General features: G+C 40.4%; 1 protein-coding gene across 6 annotated transcripts in view; it reads left to right on the plus strand.

The window, feature by feature from the left end:
• pknox2 (pbx/knotted 1 homeobox 2) overlaps positions 1–17,168 on the plus strand; it is a 115,510-nt gene that overhangs the window by 12,664 nt on the left and 85,678 nt on the right. For 2 of the 6 annotated variants that reach the window (XM_026328359.1, XM_026328356.1), the window contains exon 3: positions 7,217–7,303. The exons of 1 other annotated variant lie outside the window; for it this stretch is intronic. The gene's annotated coding sequence lies outside the window, so the exon portion shown is untranslated. Of the gene's footprint in view, positions 1–2,848; positions 2,949–3,122; positions 3,476–7,216; positions 7,304–17,168 lie in introns of those variants that run through there. 3 more of the 6 variants (XM_026328358.1, XM_026328357.1, XM_026328362.1) reach the window with 3 other exon arrangements.

Here is a 17,168-nt window from a genome sequence, read left to right on the forward strand (position 1 = left end):
GTTTTCACGATTCTTGGTGGAATGGCGATATTGGTCATATTATTGTTACTATAATGACAAGGGTCTGGTAAGCAAGATGCTAGATTGGTTCTGTGGTTAGAATCTAAGTTAGGGGCAAACAGTGTATACTGTTGTTCAGGACTTGTTGAGATCAAAGTCAACAAGGAGGTTCAGTGAGTAGTGAATTGGAGATTGCAGTCAGTCAGACTGTGAAGGTGAAGCATACTGTGAAATGACAGGGATGACATCCACTTGCTTTTTGATGCCTACTTCAAAACACACCTACTTAGATGAGTATGTGAGCATTTACAAGTGAAACAGAAAGAGAACAGAAAAATGGGAGAAAGAGATTGATTGAGAATGTGCTGTCTGAGTTTTTGGCACTTCTGTTTTCTTTTTTATCCAGATGCCTGTATGTTTGTGTTTCTGTCCATCTCTCTCTGTCTCAGTGAACTGGCATGCTGCTATAACCTGCTTTCCCCTGCGGTCAGTGGTGTATTTAAACCACCATAGACATTTAATACAGATGGCAGAGCACCTTCAATTCAAAGACTCTATTTTCTGTTGTGGGAAATGAACAGAAAGTACTTTGTATTTAAGTACCTGGCTATGGATCCGATGGCCCTATGAAATAAGTGGTGTATTTCTAGTGTGTGGAATGTATAGGTGAGACTACAGAGAATACCTGACTGTCAGTAAATTCTACAGGCTCGGATTGCATTATTATGACGAACCGTACATTGAGCACTGTGCACAGAGCCAACAGCTGAAGCAGACATCTAACATGCCCGTGAAAGAGTTAACTTTCTTCCTTTGGACATTCACCAGGAGGGAAGAGACAGAAAGAAAAAAAAAGGTTAGCTCACTTCAGAGGGTGATGGGGAATTCCTCACTGTCTGTATGGACTTGGCTGTCTCTGCCAAGTCCATAGTGTTTCCATTTTCACTGTTTACCCTCTCTGTTTCATGCCTAGACAAAGAGTTATTTTTATTTCACTGTCCAAAAAAAAAAATCATTGTATTTTTATATCTCATGATTGTTACCGCCTCACCTGTATATATAAATAATAGACTTTTGTGAAAACATTTGCCAGATTGTTGCTATTTAAATTCATGTCACAAAGAAGAACTTCAATTGAAACTATATCTTTCCACAAAGGGCACCATTTATCCTTTTTTGTGGTTCATATTGGAAACAGTTTTGTCTGAAAGTAAAGAAAATCTTCACCTTGGTCTAAAATCACACCCTCATTCACTGATTTGCTGCTCCTATACAACAGACAATACAAACTTTATTTTATAGAGAGCAGTAAATAGGGTTATTTTGTGTCATTACAGAGGTGCCAATGACAGCATGTTTCACCTCTTCTAAAAAATGCAACACAAGGTATTTTGGAATTAATATCAGAAAAAGATACACATGCCATAAACACATGGGAAATTTTGAAGGCACTCAAAATATTGCAGTAAATTGTAGAAGGTATTACACTATACCAGTAAAGGGTACTACATAGCTGCTAGAAGGGGATTTCAGACACAGATTTCAGTTATGTGCCATAAAACCATTTCATGTTCCAAAGTGACCCAACATGTTTTCCCACTTTTCTGATCTATTTACACATAATGCAAGCAGAAATATAAAGATTTATAGTCTCTATGCTGTGGGTTTTTGTATGTATTGTTACAATATTGCATACAATATTGAATCCAACCAGTTTTAAACACACAAAAGAACAAAACACTGATTTTTATTGTCATTTCTATTATGCTATTTCATTTTATGCATTAGGTACATCATGAAGAACAAAGAAGTTTAATACTTTCTTTCACTTCCAAAGCATATCAATTTATTTTAGGAACTTTCTCAAAATGGAAGTGTCATTGTATAATGGCGGTGACATTTTCAAGATATTGGAGGTCACGTGTGTTATTTGTCCTGGAAAAATATCCTCATGGTCAGACTGATTACTGGAAAACAGATACCACACTGGGGCAGCATGATGGCTGAGTGGTTAGCACTGTTGCCTCACAGCAAGAAGGGTGCAGGTTCTCAACCCATCAAGGGCCTTTCTGTGTAGAGTTTGCATGTCCTCCCTGTGCTTGCGTGGGTTTACTCCACAGTTGAAAAACATATATGTCAGGTTGATTGGTGACTCAAAGAGAGTGGGGATAGACTCCAGCAGATCCACACACACACATGCATGTGTAGATATATATATATATATATATATATATATATATGAGAGAGAGAAAGAGGTATTTGTAATTATTTAGCTACCAAAAATTTTATTGATGTATTTTGTTATGTTTTTGTTCAATACTCCTTTACTTAATCATAATGCAATTTAGATCTCAAGTACTACTAAGAAACTTTAGACAGAGAGGCCCACCTGAAAATCAAATTCTTGTATTTTTACCTCTGTATAGCTAAGTAAAAGAGCATATGAGTGCAAGAGTCTCACCAGAGCCTAAAGGGGTTTGAGAAGCATGGGTGGGATGATTGATGCTATGTGCAGAAGCTCACTTACTTTTACTGCATTTGGGAAGTTTTGCTGAAAAATAATAATGTACCTCCACATTGAGAAATATGCACTACTAAAAATCATTCTGAATTTAAGTACATTTGAAAGAAACCAAATTTAGGGAGCTCCCAAAACCATCATAGGTAAATAAAAGGTTGAAAAATCTACAGTAACTGAATTCAGTAACTAATATTGTCCATTATGTAGTTTAATAAGAAGAAATGCCAAGGAGATACAAAGCTTTAAAATTTTTTGTTTCTGTTTTTGCTGACAGTAACAATGTTAGCTATCTAATGAGTTAAATAGGCTATGTTTTAAGATGATGAACAAAAATGTTAGGACTTAATTATATTTTTGAATCTGTCACTAACTTCCTTCTTTTTAGGACTCCAGACATATGATTCACGTTTCATCCAATGTATATCCCGTAAGTATAGTATAGACAGGAATATCCCTGTCACTGAACAACCCCAAACACATAATCTTTTATGTCCCTGCACCTTTATTCTTTTTAGTCTGTGATTTTTTTCACATCGTTAGCCTCCATTTGGATAATCTCTTTTTATCCCACTAGTTTACAGATTGTTTTTTCCTCTTCTTGATGTAGCTCGATTCATTAACTACAGCAATCCATTGGTAGCACTGAGAATTGGAACTTCCATTCCGAAAGTCTTTACTGAAAGCCCAGACTGGAGGAAATTAGACTGGTCTCTTTTTGTTTGTTCAATCCACCCTGAGTCATCACAATGTTGGTATTTTTAGCAGTGAATTCCTGTTTGGCTTTCCCTCCACTGTTCAGAAGTGGCTATCATATTCTGTGGGGTAGTGAGAAATAATCAATATCAAATTTAAGCCAAGGGTTGATTAGTGGCATAGACACAAAGATAGACAGCATTGTATCATGCTGTAAGTTAGATATAGAGTGTCTAGCAGCTGGACAAAGTGCTCATGCTGGTGAGTGTGACTAAGTGTATGTGTTTGTGCTGTGTTTTGCCTGGCACAGCTGCCTGTATCAGCTGCATGCTCGTTAAATGTTAAGCTTAAACCCCTGGTGACGCCGCGCCAGCTCTGTTTACTCCTGTGGGAATACCTGCCATTGTCTTTGCAAGCTCCCTATAATTCACAGGAATTAGCCTCAAATGTTTGAAGTTTGACTGGCTGGATACAAGCTGCTAGAACTGAGCTTTTATAACTGTTAAATGCATGAGAACTCAATAAATGTACCGTAATGCGAGTTGTAGGTACAGTATAGTTTGAGGGTTCAGCCTGTGATACACCACCTGACTTTATTGTCTCACATGTTTAAACTTTGAGTACAGCTGAGGTAGAGTCTTCATGGCCTTTTACAATAGTTTAGACCCCCCTGTAGTGTGTGATTCCTCACTGTTAAGGTGGCCAAGTGACCCCATATCCTGTTTGTCAGGAGAGCAGAAATCTTTCTGATTGTTGCACATCCTGCCGGTCAGTGATCTGTGGCACATACAGCTGCCGGGCACGAAGACTTATTTAGCCTCTATTGTACTGCTTGGAAACAATCACATTGTGTACTGAGTTAATCTTCAATGCCAGGGAATTATTTTGAAGTGTGAGCTTGCTGGGTTGGTTGACAATACATGATGGAGATTCCTGCTAGTTTGGGGCACACCCGCCATTGGCATTATCATGCAAAATTAATTATTTGCTCCTTTTGTCCTCCTGAATCTTACTGCAGTAAAAAAAACCTGCTCGTGTTTTATTGAAATGAAATTATGGCATAATGTCACTTTTGCTATTAACACTTAGGGTCTGTGCATGCCAATTGATCCTGCAGTTGTCATAGCAACATGAACCACTAAACCTCTGCGCAGCTGTTGTTATGGAAGCCCTTGAACAGCTGGGGGGCTATAGCTGTGGAGGGATTGTGGGAAACGGGTCTTTTGGTCCTCCCTTCACACCTTGACCCCAAAACTCCTACTAGCAAAAGGAGAATCTTAAAGATATCCATCTGGAGTTTCCTATCCAGTGTACAGAGTCTACATATGATCAGAGTGCACAGTCAAGAAGTTGCAAAATCTTTCGTGTATTGTCTCCAAATTCACTTTGCCACAAATGTGAGCAGTGAAATCAAATGAGTCAAATGAGGCTAGATTCTCTCCCAGGGTTTGTCTGATGCATTGGAGCATATCCCATTATTGATATGAGCAAATGTTGTACACAGCACAACAATAAAACAATCATTTTACAAGAAGTACAACTTGTCCAGGGAGTAGCACTTTCTGAGTCCAATTCTTTCAGCCATATTAAAGCTGAAACATAACTCAAGGGCAAGGTCTCACCCAGAATTCACTAACTGTGATATGTGCATTTGTACTGCAGATGCTGCCGTGTTCTGACTCTTACTGTGGACGATATACAGATATAGTTACATTCAAGTTAAGGCAGAAAACCTGCAATGTGGAATATGCTAATTATTGGCTCATTTCATCAATTGGCCTATAAAATAGCTGGAATTAGTTAGAAATGTTCACCATTGTGTCCAGAGTCTAAAGGGATGCCTTCAGATTCATTTTTAATTTTGAATGATAGAAAGCATTCTTCAACCCTAAAGTGAACTCAGTACAGTCTAGTAGAAAGTGGTGGTCTGTAAAGTAATTATTATATATGGCTCTCGTAAATGTTGCAGAGTAAAAAGTACATTTACCTTTTAAAACTAGTAGAATAGACATATAAGTAGCAGAGAAAGAAAGTACAATAAGTAAATAGAATACATTACTTCTACTGACTAATTGTACATGTGAACCTGTGTACACATGCAGATATAGGAATGCAAATGTTTCCTCTGTGGCTTTTGTGAATAACATGGTGATTAGACCTCCGTTCCCCTGGGTGGAGCCCCTTGCTGCACTGGCTCTCACTCTGATTTACTTTGACGTCAACAGGAAGGTCAGCTGGGTCCCAGAGGGGTCATCGAGAGATGGTGACTGGTGTGTGTGTGTGTGTGTGTGTGTGTGGCAGGCTTCAGTCTACAGAGACACTCAAATAGGATCCAAGACAGGGCTAGAGGGATGACCCAGGGAGGAAGGGACCTTAGAGCTTAAGGAAGGCTTCAGAGAGGATTACTGAGTAGCTAAAATGTTTTCTTTGTGGCTGAAAGAAACCTAAGAAATGCTCTCACCCAAATCTCCTATTTTTCTGGGAGGGCTGTTTGGCAGGGAAACCCAAGCTATATCCGGGAGACATTTCTTGGTCTTTTACTGTCATTAACATGCCCTACTTTTTCTCAGTTTTGAGCGCCAAATATTTTATTGTTAAAACAGAGCCTGGTGGAAATAAATCTATTGTAGCTGGATTTGCTCCAAGTAACAAAAAAAAAACTTTATTTAAATTATGATGGCAGGAACTGAATGGGCTGTTTGTGAATAGGCAGGCTTGTTGTTGATAAAGAAAGTTTGAGATACATTGCACTGAACAATTTATTCAGTTTAGCTGAATAACAATTCCATTAAAATCTGTCTCCAAAACACCAAGACAGGATATATATTTCATATGTTCTTTAGCTTTCAGGAATTGCTGTATTATTGTATTAGAACATTATCTGCCACTGTCCTTTTTGGTCAGTTGAAAGTGCGTATAGACAGTCTTTTCTTTGAAGAGATTGATGAAACATTTGGGGTCTTCTCTCTAAATCTCTGCAGCTTTTATTCCTATCCCCCATCCTCTTTGGGCCTCTGGTAGTACCTGCCTACCACACACACAGTAGTTCCCACTGAGCAGTGCAGAACTGGATAAATACTATCCATTCAGAGGCTCTGTGTTAGCAGATTGCTGGAGGTAGGTGGCCTGCTGTGAGGCCCGACCATATTCCCACTGTTCTGGAGGAGCTTTAAGTGAAAGATCAGGTGTCCAGTGCTGAATGCTTGATTGAATTTAAATCTTTTGCATGTGCGGCACAACTCTTTCTACAGCGCTATATTTGGTGTGGCGCAGACATGGCCAGCAACTCAATTGCTCAAAGGAATTTGAGTCACAATGGCTCTTTGACCTCCTTGTTTTCACATATGTAATTGAAACTGTTAAGATAGATCTTGTTTGGAGGGATAGAGAATGACTTATTAACTAGCCAAATGTATAATTTGCTATTATTTATTTATTTTCTTTATTTATTACTTAATATTAAATTATTAATTAATTTAGGATTATATACAGCCAAAAGATTTGTCAGGATTTTGGATATTCTTGGAAATTCTTAAATTGCTCAGAATTTTAAAATTGTGCTCATTCCTGGCAACCAGAAAATAGCATTTTAAATGGGTAGGCCCACACCACAAAAACCAACAAGTTTGACAATAAAAATGTTTCAAATTACAATAAACATTAACACACATTTGTAGTAGAATTCTCCTGGACTATATCATAGAATAGGGATTAAGCCACTGTAAAAATACTCCTTAGCAAATAAAATATTGTTATTCTTTGAACATTATCTGCTAAAAATGGGTTGCGAGAGGCACAGTGACCACTGCCAGTATTGGCACTGTATGCTGTGCACTTGTGATTTATATTAGAGGGTATATCAACAGCATTTTTTTCCTTCCAGTAAAAGTGAGTTGAATTCTCTGTGACATTTCACATTTGCACAGCACCACCTTTGTGTTTTTTAGTAATTATGATGACTTTATTAAGTTGCATTTCTAAAACATTGTCATCTGTTGACAGGATTTGTGTGAAAAATTGGATACTGGGCAAAGACAAGCAAGAGACATCCACATTGAGAGTGGCTGTGTTGCTGTGGGCAAGCTAACTGTAAGTTGTCAGTTGCCTTCTATACACCATGTTGTAGATGCTTGTGGCTCTTTATGCATGTATATCATTTATATATCATTAAGAAAGCTATGTGCATATCTCTAAATCTATATCTCTTCAAATGCTAAATGACAATTTTGGGGGGCAGTTGTGCCTAATGGAATACCGCGACTGAGGTGAGACCCTTGAGCAAGGCACTGAACCCCCAACTGCTCCCCGAGCGCTGCAGCAATGGCTGCCCACTACTCCGGGTGTGTGTTCACGATGTGTGTGTTCACTGCTGTGTGTGTGCAGTTTGGGTGGGTAATGCAATTTCCCCATTGTGGGACTAATAGGGGTAAATAACTCAACTTAAATTCTGTGCTCAGTTCTTGCTCGACCTTCTATTTATAGTACCCATATCTTTTTTAATGATGAGCCAGTCTTAAAAACACAATTTGCATCTTAGATAGTTTTGAAAACAAATGTGACCTGATGTTTTATCATCTCTCTTATAAGATATGATTTCACTTCTGATGTTTACAATCTAGTGCTGTTCCAACACTTATACGATTCATCCATCGATTCTGAAGACACAGACAGAATATGGTTCACCAGGTTCAAATGGGATTGAAACATGGCACATTCTTGCCATGCGGCTACAGTGTTAATCACCTCATGTCAAACACAATTATACTCTGCGGAGTTTATATTATAGCAGATATGGTTATCCATTATCCTATCTCCAAATGTTCTATTCTTAATTAATGCCCATTAAATGATGTTTTAAGAAAAAGTTGGGACACACTTTATCATACAGATAAGTAGAACAGTATGCCCATACTTATGTCTGGTATTGAATTGGCTTAATAAGTGCTTGTTTCGCTAAGCTGTTTTATTTTGGAGTGAATAGCAATTTTATATTGTATTTCCATGACAGATAGAAACATTAATGTCACCAAATGATTTTTGGATACCCATTACTGGAAGTCATGTCCCTCTTATCAGTGCAGATAAACATTAGATTGTATTTGACAAATTAGTAATGATGAGGTTGTATGTACATACAGTGACAAGTGATTTAGCAAAACTATTATCATTTTTTTAAAGCCAAACTTTATTAATGTAGTTATGATAAGCAATAGTGAATGGCATGCTGTGATTGCTCTAGCTAACACAGCAGCTAACACTACAATAAGGTAGTTAGAAAGATTAGATCATGCACAAGTTGTTGTTTGCCAGAATAGTCTTATTGTTTGCTGTTGCTCATATCTACTTTCAGCCAAGTTGTTCCTTAGATAGTGATACTAGAAATTAGGTGGAAATTGCTGTCTTGGAGAATTTTAATATTATTGCCTGTCCCTAAGGTTCAGACTGAAACAAGCCAAAGTCCTCTGTGTCCCTATGTTTGCAACTAATTGCAAACTGATTTGGAGAACTAAAAAAGTTGTAGTTAATGATTTTGATCAATTTTACCCAGGGTCTAACACTATTTTCTATTTCTTCTTTCTGTAATTTGTCTGTTTGAGCTTGAATTGTGTACCTCTTGGTAAAACAGGGAGCTACAGTCAAAACTACTGTGTTGGTTTTACCACAATTCTTACAGCACACTAGAGGTCTTCACAGCTCCACTTAGCTCCTAGAGTAATTGAGTGTTGTGCTGAAACCTGAACCAAACCAGGTCCAGTTTATATTCAGTCTTATAAGGTATGGGTACCGTCCCACTCTGTGTTTCAACATGGACTAACATAAAGATGAATTGGAGCTTGCTTTGCAAGAGAAAATGTTTTCTATGTGGGAGCATTACGCTGCTGTCAGTGTTGGTGTTTCCTGGGGTGGACCTTATTAGATTGGAATTGGGATGGTTGGATAGGCGCTAATTATTTATGAGTCAGAGCTGGGTGTTCAACAATATTGTTCCAGCTGCATTTTTTCTTTGTGATTTATTAACCGCTTCTATCTTCAAGTGTTATTTTTGTCAGATTTTAATTGTTTGTCTTTGTAGTCAAATTCTGTAAATGACCCAATATACGTTACGAGCTACAGGGTAAATCAGGGCACTAAAAATGGGAGATCTGTATACATATGGCTGATAGTTACAGGAGGTTCGGCTATATACACAGGCCAGACTAATCTCATAGTTTCCATGTCCTCTCAGCCCCTAGGTGTTCCCCACTCCTGCCCTCCCGCTCCCCTTCCATGATTCCACTATGATTCCCCATGAAGGATTGTTTTACGCTTAATTTTGTTAGGCTTAATGAGATTTAACTAATTAAATCTCCTCTTGGTTGGAGACCCCCCAACCCCCACCTTCACTTCTACTAACAATTACTCCAGCCCATGGAATGATTGCTTGTAGACTTATTTTAGACAAATAAACTTTTTCATGAAGAACGGGGACTGTGGATTGAACAAGGAGAGGTCTATGTTACTCCATGGATTTCTAATTTCGCGCAAAGATGCACTGCTGCACATGTTATAGCCAGTAGGTTTTCTGATTATATGTGGCGTGTAAGGGCAGGAAGTAGCTGTCAAGAAGCCTACATCTAGATGCCTTTGCATTGTAAAGATGCATGAAAGTGCGTTAAAAGTTATTTGTAATATCTCTCAGTTTTGCTGATATTTGTGTTTTAACTTTAATTTATGTGAAATCTTTTATCAGCAGGATTCTATATCTTCTAAAAATACTCAATGCCATCTACTATCTATTAATGCTGCCAGACACTTAAATAGATTGTAGCACAGTAGCCAAAGCTCAAAAGCAAATCCATGTGACAGGACCCCAGTGACAAAACTTACACATGTTCCAGATACATGTGTCTAATAATAATCCCTGTATTAACTGCAGAGCAGTGCTAAAAGGGAAGTGCTGATGGGTGGGACCATCCACTTCAAGCAGTGAGGTGTGGGAGGTTGGCACAGCCACTTGCCCTTATATTGTGGACAACCCTCTAGGACTGTTGCGCTGACTCTTGTGAGAGCCAACCTCTAGTTTCCTGTTAGAGCCCTGGACAACCAGTGCAAACTCCTGTTCAGCAAAAATGTCCAATATACTCCTTAGCCCCCTGTCCAGCCCATGCTCCATGTCCATTATAGTTTGCCTACCCCCTAGCCTGATGCCCTCTCCAACCTCAGAACCTCCTGTACTGTGACCCTCAGGTGGTCGAGTGAACAACGCTCTCCCTTGAAAAGGGAATACTTTCTTGATGAAGAGTCACACCGATCAGGTTTCTGCCACCTGTCATTCAGCTTAGGAGGCAGGAATGGGGGCAAGAGTGGCTGTGGGTGGTCAGAATGAGGAAGCATGGAGGGGTGCAGGGAGGAACAAGAGAGATGCCATAGCAATCTGGCACCAAGCCTGCATCTGCTGTTTCAGTACAGGCTCCCAGACTTCTCAAGTAGTCCAATTAGTTCATGCAACGTTTAACCTAATAATAAAATAATCCTATGCACATTTTCATTGTTTTTTTAAAAATTAACATTAAAGTAGCAATGTGATTTATTAGGAGGATGTGCTCCTGTAAAGTCTTTAACTTTAGCTTAATATGCCCAAAGAGTAACATGTTAGGTGATTTTTATTGTATTTATCTCCTTGGTCCAATACCAGCAAACCTGGGCCAAAACAAAATTATTTACACCAAATAATGACAGGATGGGTCAGAAAGCACAAGATCTTTCCACAGGAAACTAGTGTATGATTCCTGTGTGAAATGTGAAATTATGTTTTTATCCAACTATTCTAAACCACATTTTTTTCTAAACTTAATCATGGAACTGTCATATGTAATATATGATTGTTACCATGACAACAAAGGTCTGGTAAGCATTCCTCTGGTATGGTCCTCTATGTTGTATTGTAAAGACAAAACAATCACCAATCACTGTACTTCAGTTCATTCAAAGGCCTCTGTTAGGTTTTGCAGAGCAGACCCAAAATGCAGAGTTCACAGAAGCTAGGCTTGCTGTAACAATTTATTACTAGAACACTATCTATACTGGAGAACTGAAGACTGAGGGGAAGCACACAAACTGTAATCTTCCGACAACTAGAGGAAATAAGGAAGGGTCTTAGACTGCTCCTCCATGCTGTACCCCTCCCAGTCAATCAGGTATTAGGAGCCGTAGTCTGGCACATCCTAGACATCCAGCAGCTGTCAATAATCCGGGGGTTGGGGGGATTCAGCTGGAGGGCTCAAATGGCTAGAGGAGGTTTAAGCAGAGGTTTAGGCAGAGAAAACATGGATAGTAGGGTGAACAGGTGGAGAAGGGGAGAGCTTCAGCCTCACTGCAACTCAGGTTGATGATCCGGTCAGTCTCAAAACGGCCAATGTATCCGGGTGCCATCTTACAGCACTCCACCTGCAGAGGTAAATCTCTGGAGTCCAGCCACACCTTCTGACCTTGCTTTAGTCCCGAGCGGGGGTATCTGCCAGTCACTACTTGGGAGGGCCAGACAAACTTCCCGGCAGAAAAAGAAGGTGAGGTCGCATGGATGGAAATGCTACTGCTGTTTTCTGGGTTGGAAAGGGAGGAGGCTGAAAACTGTTAGCTGCGATGAACAGGGACATACAGTGAGTACGGAAAGTATTCAGACCCCTTTAAATTTTTCATTCTTTGTGTCATTGCAGCCATTTGCCAAAATCAAAAAAGTTCATTTTATTTCTCATTAATGACCTTACAGCTCACAGTGCATGTCAGAGCAAATGAGAATCATGAGGTCGAAGGAAAACTGCCCAAGGAGCTCAGAGACAGAATTGTGGCAAGGCACAGATCTGGCCAAGGTTACAAAAGAATTTCTGCATCACTCAAGGTTCCTAAGAGCACAGTGGCCTCCATAATCCTCAAATGGAAAAAGTTTGGGACGACCAGAACTCTTCCTAGACCTGGCCATCCAGCCAAACTGAGCAATCGTGGGAGAAGAGTCTTAGTGAGAGAGGTAAAGAAGAACCCAAAGATCACTGTGGCTGAACTCCAGAGATGCAGTAGGGAGATGGGAGAAAGTTCCACAAAGTCAACTATCACTGCAGCCCTCCACCAGTCGGGGCTTTATGGAAGAGTGGCCCGACGGAAGCCTCTCCTCAGTGCAAGACACATGAAAGCCCGCATAGACTTTGCCAAAAAACACATGAAGGACTCCCAGACTATGAGAAATAAGATTCTCTGGTCTGATGAGACCAAGATTGAACTTTTTGGCATTAATTCTAAGCGGTATGTGTGGAGAAAACCAGGCACTGCTCATCACCTGCCCAATACAATCCCTACAGTGAAACATAGTGGTGGGAGCATCATGTTGTGGGGGTGTTTTTCAGCTGCAGGGACAGGACAACTGGTTGCAATTGAAGGAAAGATGAATGCGGCCAAGTACAGAGATATCCTGGAAGAAAACTTCTTCCAGAGTGCTCAGGACCTCAGACTGGGCCTAAGGTTCACCTTTCAACAGGACAATGACCCTAAGCACACAGCTAAAATAACAAAGTCGTGGCTTCGGAACAACTCTGTGACCGTTCTTGACTGGCCCAGCCAGAGCCCTGACCTAAACCCAATTGAGCATCTCTGGAGAGACCTGAAAATGGCTGTCCACCAACATTCACCATCCAACCTGACAGAACTGGAGAGGATCTGCAAGGAAGAATGGCAGAGGATCCCCAAATCCAGGTGTGAAACACTTGTTGCATCATTCCCAAGAAGACTCATGGCTGTACTAGCTCAAAAGGGTGCTTCTACTCAATACTGAGCACAGGGTCTGAATACTTATGACCGTGTGATATTTCAGTTTTTCTTTTTTAATAAATTTGCAAAAATGTCTACATTTCAGTTTTTTTTCTGTCAAGATGGGGTGCTGAGTGTACATTAATGAGAAATAAAAGGAACTTTTTTGATTTTGGCAAATGGCTGCAATGACACAAAGAGTGAAAAATTTAAAGGGGTCTGAATACTTTCCGTACCCACTGTACCTTGGGACATACTCCATAATCCAGAGGAGGTGAGAAGACCAGGAGGCACAGTGACGGAAAGTGATGCATCACAGGGCACACTCTGTCTGTGTATTGGACTGAGGATGGTGTCCCCAAGAAAACCTCACTGAGGCACTCACTGCTTTGCAAAAAGCTCTCCATGGCTGTGTTGTGAACTAAGGACCTCTAACTGAAACAATCTTGTGGTATTCCATGCAGTCTAAACACATGCAGAATCATAAGCTTGGCAGTTTTGAGAGCTGAGGGAAGCTTAGAGAGAGGAACAACATGTACTGATTTTGAAAACTTGTCTATAATAATAAGAATGACTATGTTACCTTCAGAGGGATTCATTACAGTAGCAGTTTATTGCTATGTATGACAAGGGTCAGTGGGCAATAGGTAGTGGATAGAGAAGCCCAGCAGGGTCCTGATGAGTTGCCTTGCTGTGTGCACATATCAAATAGGCAGACACATACGCCTTAACATCCGTAACCATAGTCGGCCACCAAATCCAGTGCTGCAGAAAAGCCAATGTCCGTTGATCCCCTTGATGGCAAGGTAGCTTGGAATCATGCCCCCACTCAGTACCCCAGACCAGAAGGGAGGGTTGACAAACAGTTGATGAAAGGGACACCCCTTAGGCACCCCCAGTGAGTGAACCCTCCGCTATACCTCCCATTTGACTACTCCAACCATGCATGATAGTGGCAGGATGGTCTTGTCCGCCACCTACTCCTCTGAGGATGCAAAAAGGCATGACAAGGCATCTGGCTTGATGTTTTAAGAGTTGGTACAGCACCCACTATGTCTGACGAGAGTTCAACCAGTGGCGAGAGCATTGATAATAGAGGTTTTTATGGTCAGTCCAAATGATAAAAGGCGCACTGCTAAAACAAGGGAGAGGGGGAACTACTTTATAAGTAGCCTAGCAATCTTACACCCAAAGCATAAACTTTCCTCTTCAAAGCCATGAGAATACTGACGTAAAAACTGACTGTACGTTCCTAAACCACCACAATATCTAGCAGGAGTGGGAATATGGGGCTCGCAAGAAAGGCTAAGCTGTGAAGACTGGGCTCCTGGAGAGGGGTAGTAGCAGGTTCTGAGGCCAGAGTAGCAGCAGAGGTCTGTGGGAGAAAGCAGGGAGGTGAGGTGCTCTATGTAGTCGTGTCCAATGCGGGTGAAAATGCCATGGAGTGAGTCCTTTGTTTCTTGCAAAGCCAATCTGTGTTGACCTACTAAAGCACCTTGTGGCCTGTTTGATCTTTTCAATCTCTGTGAGGTCCATGTTGTGGTTGGAAGATTCTAAGGTTGAGGACCCAAAATGCAGAGATCACCAAGGCTAGGCTTAGCATAACAATTTATTACTAGAATAGAAGGAGACTGAAGTACAAAGATACTGAAACTAGAGACTGACTAGCAGAAGAACAGTTATCGATACTAGACAACTGAAGACTGAGATGAAACGCATGAACTGGAATCTTAGGACAAACAGAGGAAGTATGGAAGGGTCTTAAATAGCTGGCCTGATGAAACAACTCGACACAGCTGTGTCAGGTGTGCAGTCACACCACTTACCTCCAAACTTTACTGCAACGGATAGGAGAAAGAGAGATAACACACACACCACACAAACAAATGCATACACCCATCAACCCTAACAGCCTCCCTGGTCATACCATTTTTAATGAGTACTGAGCTACCGTTAAAAATGTTAATACATGTAGATAATAGCCTAGATTAGTAACAGTTCCTCGTATATTGCTGAGTGTTTGAGTTCCTCCTGTGCTGGTGCACTCGTGAAGAGGCAGCTGTAGAACTGAGTTTATTATGGAGATTGGTTGGTAACCCTATGCCCAGCCCTCGCATGCAGCACCTGGCATCCAAGGCAGTCTCCTAAGTGTTAACCAGGTTTGCCTCCTGAGAGCAGACAAGACTGGGCTTGACCAGGATGAAGTGCAAAGGGCCTCTTACATTGTATTTACTACAAATAACGATCAAGAGTCTCAACATTAAGGTTTGTTAAATCTTGATGTTTCCAAGGTATCACTGTGAGGCACACCTTTACGATTTATGTAGATAACATAATACTTTATCTGTTGGTTTCATATCCAAGCTTTGGAGCAACATTTCAATTGCCTATTGAACTATTCACCTTTAACTTTGACCATCTAAAGTTGCTGCAGTGACACATTCCATTGCATTAAATGTATGGTAGCTACCAGTTATAAGAAAATGGTGTTGCATATAAGAAAAAAGAGGGTTGGTGAAGATTGCACAGCTAAAGTGTTTAGAAAGTTTAGTGCAAAACAGTCAAAAGGCACTTTCGAACTGAAAAAAACTTTTTCATAGTTCTTAGATCTTTTGGAGAAAGTTCCTCATTTTTTATGAGTCCACATTGCAGGACCTGAGAACTATAATAGTTCTTACAACGTTATTTTGTGGTACTTTTTTAGCACCTACTTCAGAGTTGGTGCTTTTCAGTACAGCAAGAACCACAAATGATGTATAGTTTATGTTGATTTGTCAGACACTAAACTAATGCAGCACCAGCCACCACCATTTTTATAGCATAAACAACAGCTTTCAACATGAACAAAAACACAAATAGACTGACAGCAAAGTGTTGGCTTTATTGAGCCTACATGATGGAAAACTATTAGGTTAAAAAATGGGACATTTTTAGGTCCGGTTTCAGAGTAGGTACTTTCCAGTATAATAGGAACCATAAGTAGCACCAGCAACAACCATTTTTAAAAGTTAATTTAGATAGTGTAAACAACTGTTTTTGACTACAAATGGACCAGGCTGAATTCAAAGAGATCTTGATGGATCCAAGCAAAATGTGAAAATTTTTGCCAGTGTTGTTGTTGAATGTCATGTAGAAGTGACGTTGCGATGCCAACCATCAGCAAGCTTATATGACTTCAATATTCCTAGTAGGGGTATGAATGCGAACAGTAAAAAAGTCTGTAGTTCTCCTGTCTGTTTCTCAGTGGGGTAGTTACTAGAACTGGTTCCCTAAAACTGTTTGGTCCAGAAGTGCCATTACTGAGGAGAAGTAAAACTGAATGAATTTTTGAGGTATCCTGATAACTATTGTTTCTATTACTGTTTCTAGAATGGCGCCTGTTAGGTGGCAGCCTGTTACAGCAGCTCCTCTGTTTGTTTTTTGTTTTTTGCAAGTTTTTTACTGAATTATCATCTGTTAATCCAAGCCAAATCAAGATATATACTTTCTCTCTGATAACGGATGAAAGTGGATGAGGTGGGTTTTTCGAATTCCTGTGGAGAGACATATGGAGATTATGGAAACTGCATCAGAAAATATATGTTTCTGTGGCAACGGCATCTATACAAAGGAGCAACTGTTAGCTCTCAAGGGAACAAGTCTGCTTCTTGGTATAAAACCTGAAATCCCCCAAGACCTGAGGAGGCGCAGGAGGGGCTCTTGAGCAGGAGTGAAGCATCGAGAAAAATGTAGGAGATTTAAACCATTTCTCCCAAAAATTATTATGGGGAATGTGAGGTCACTCTGCAACAAAGTGGATGAACTTACAGCTTTAGCTAGCAGCCAGCGAGAGTACAGAGAGTGTAGCTTGCTTTGCTTCACCGAGACCTGGCTGAATAAAAATATATCTGACAGTTCGCTTGAACTGCCTGGGTTCTCACTAGTGCAAGCGGACAGAGGCAAACAGAGCGGCAAGAAAAGAGGAGGTGGTCTCGCAGTTTTTGTTAACTCCAAATGGTGCAACCCTGGACATGTAACAGTGAAAGACTGTATCTGCACTCCAGACATTGAGCTGTTGGTGGTTGGACTGAGGCCGTCATACCTGCCCCGTGATTTTTCACACGCCATTGTTGTGACTGTTTACATTCCTCCATCAGCTGCAGCACAGAGTGCATGTGACATCATCCACACAGTTGTC

This window comes from Mastacembelus armatus, chromosome 14, assembly GCF_900324485.2.
Source record: "Mastacembelus armatus chromosome 14, fMasArm1.2, whole genome shotgun sequence".
NCBI lineage: Eukaryota > Metazoa > Chordata > Actinopteri > Synbranchiformes > Mastacembelidae > Mastacembelus > Mastacembelus armatus.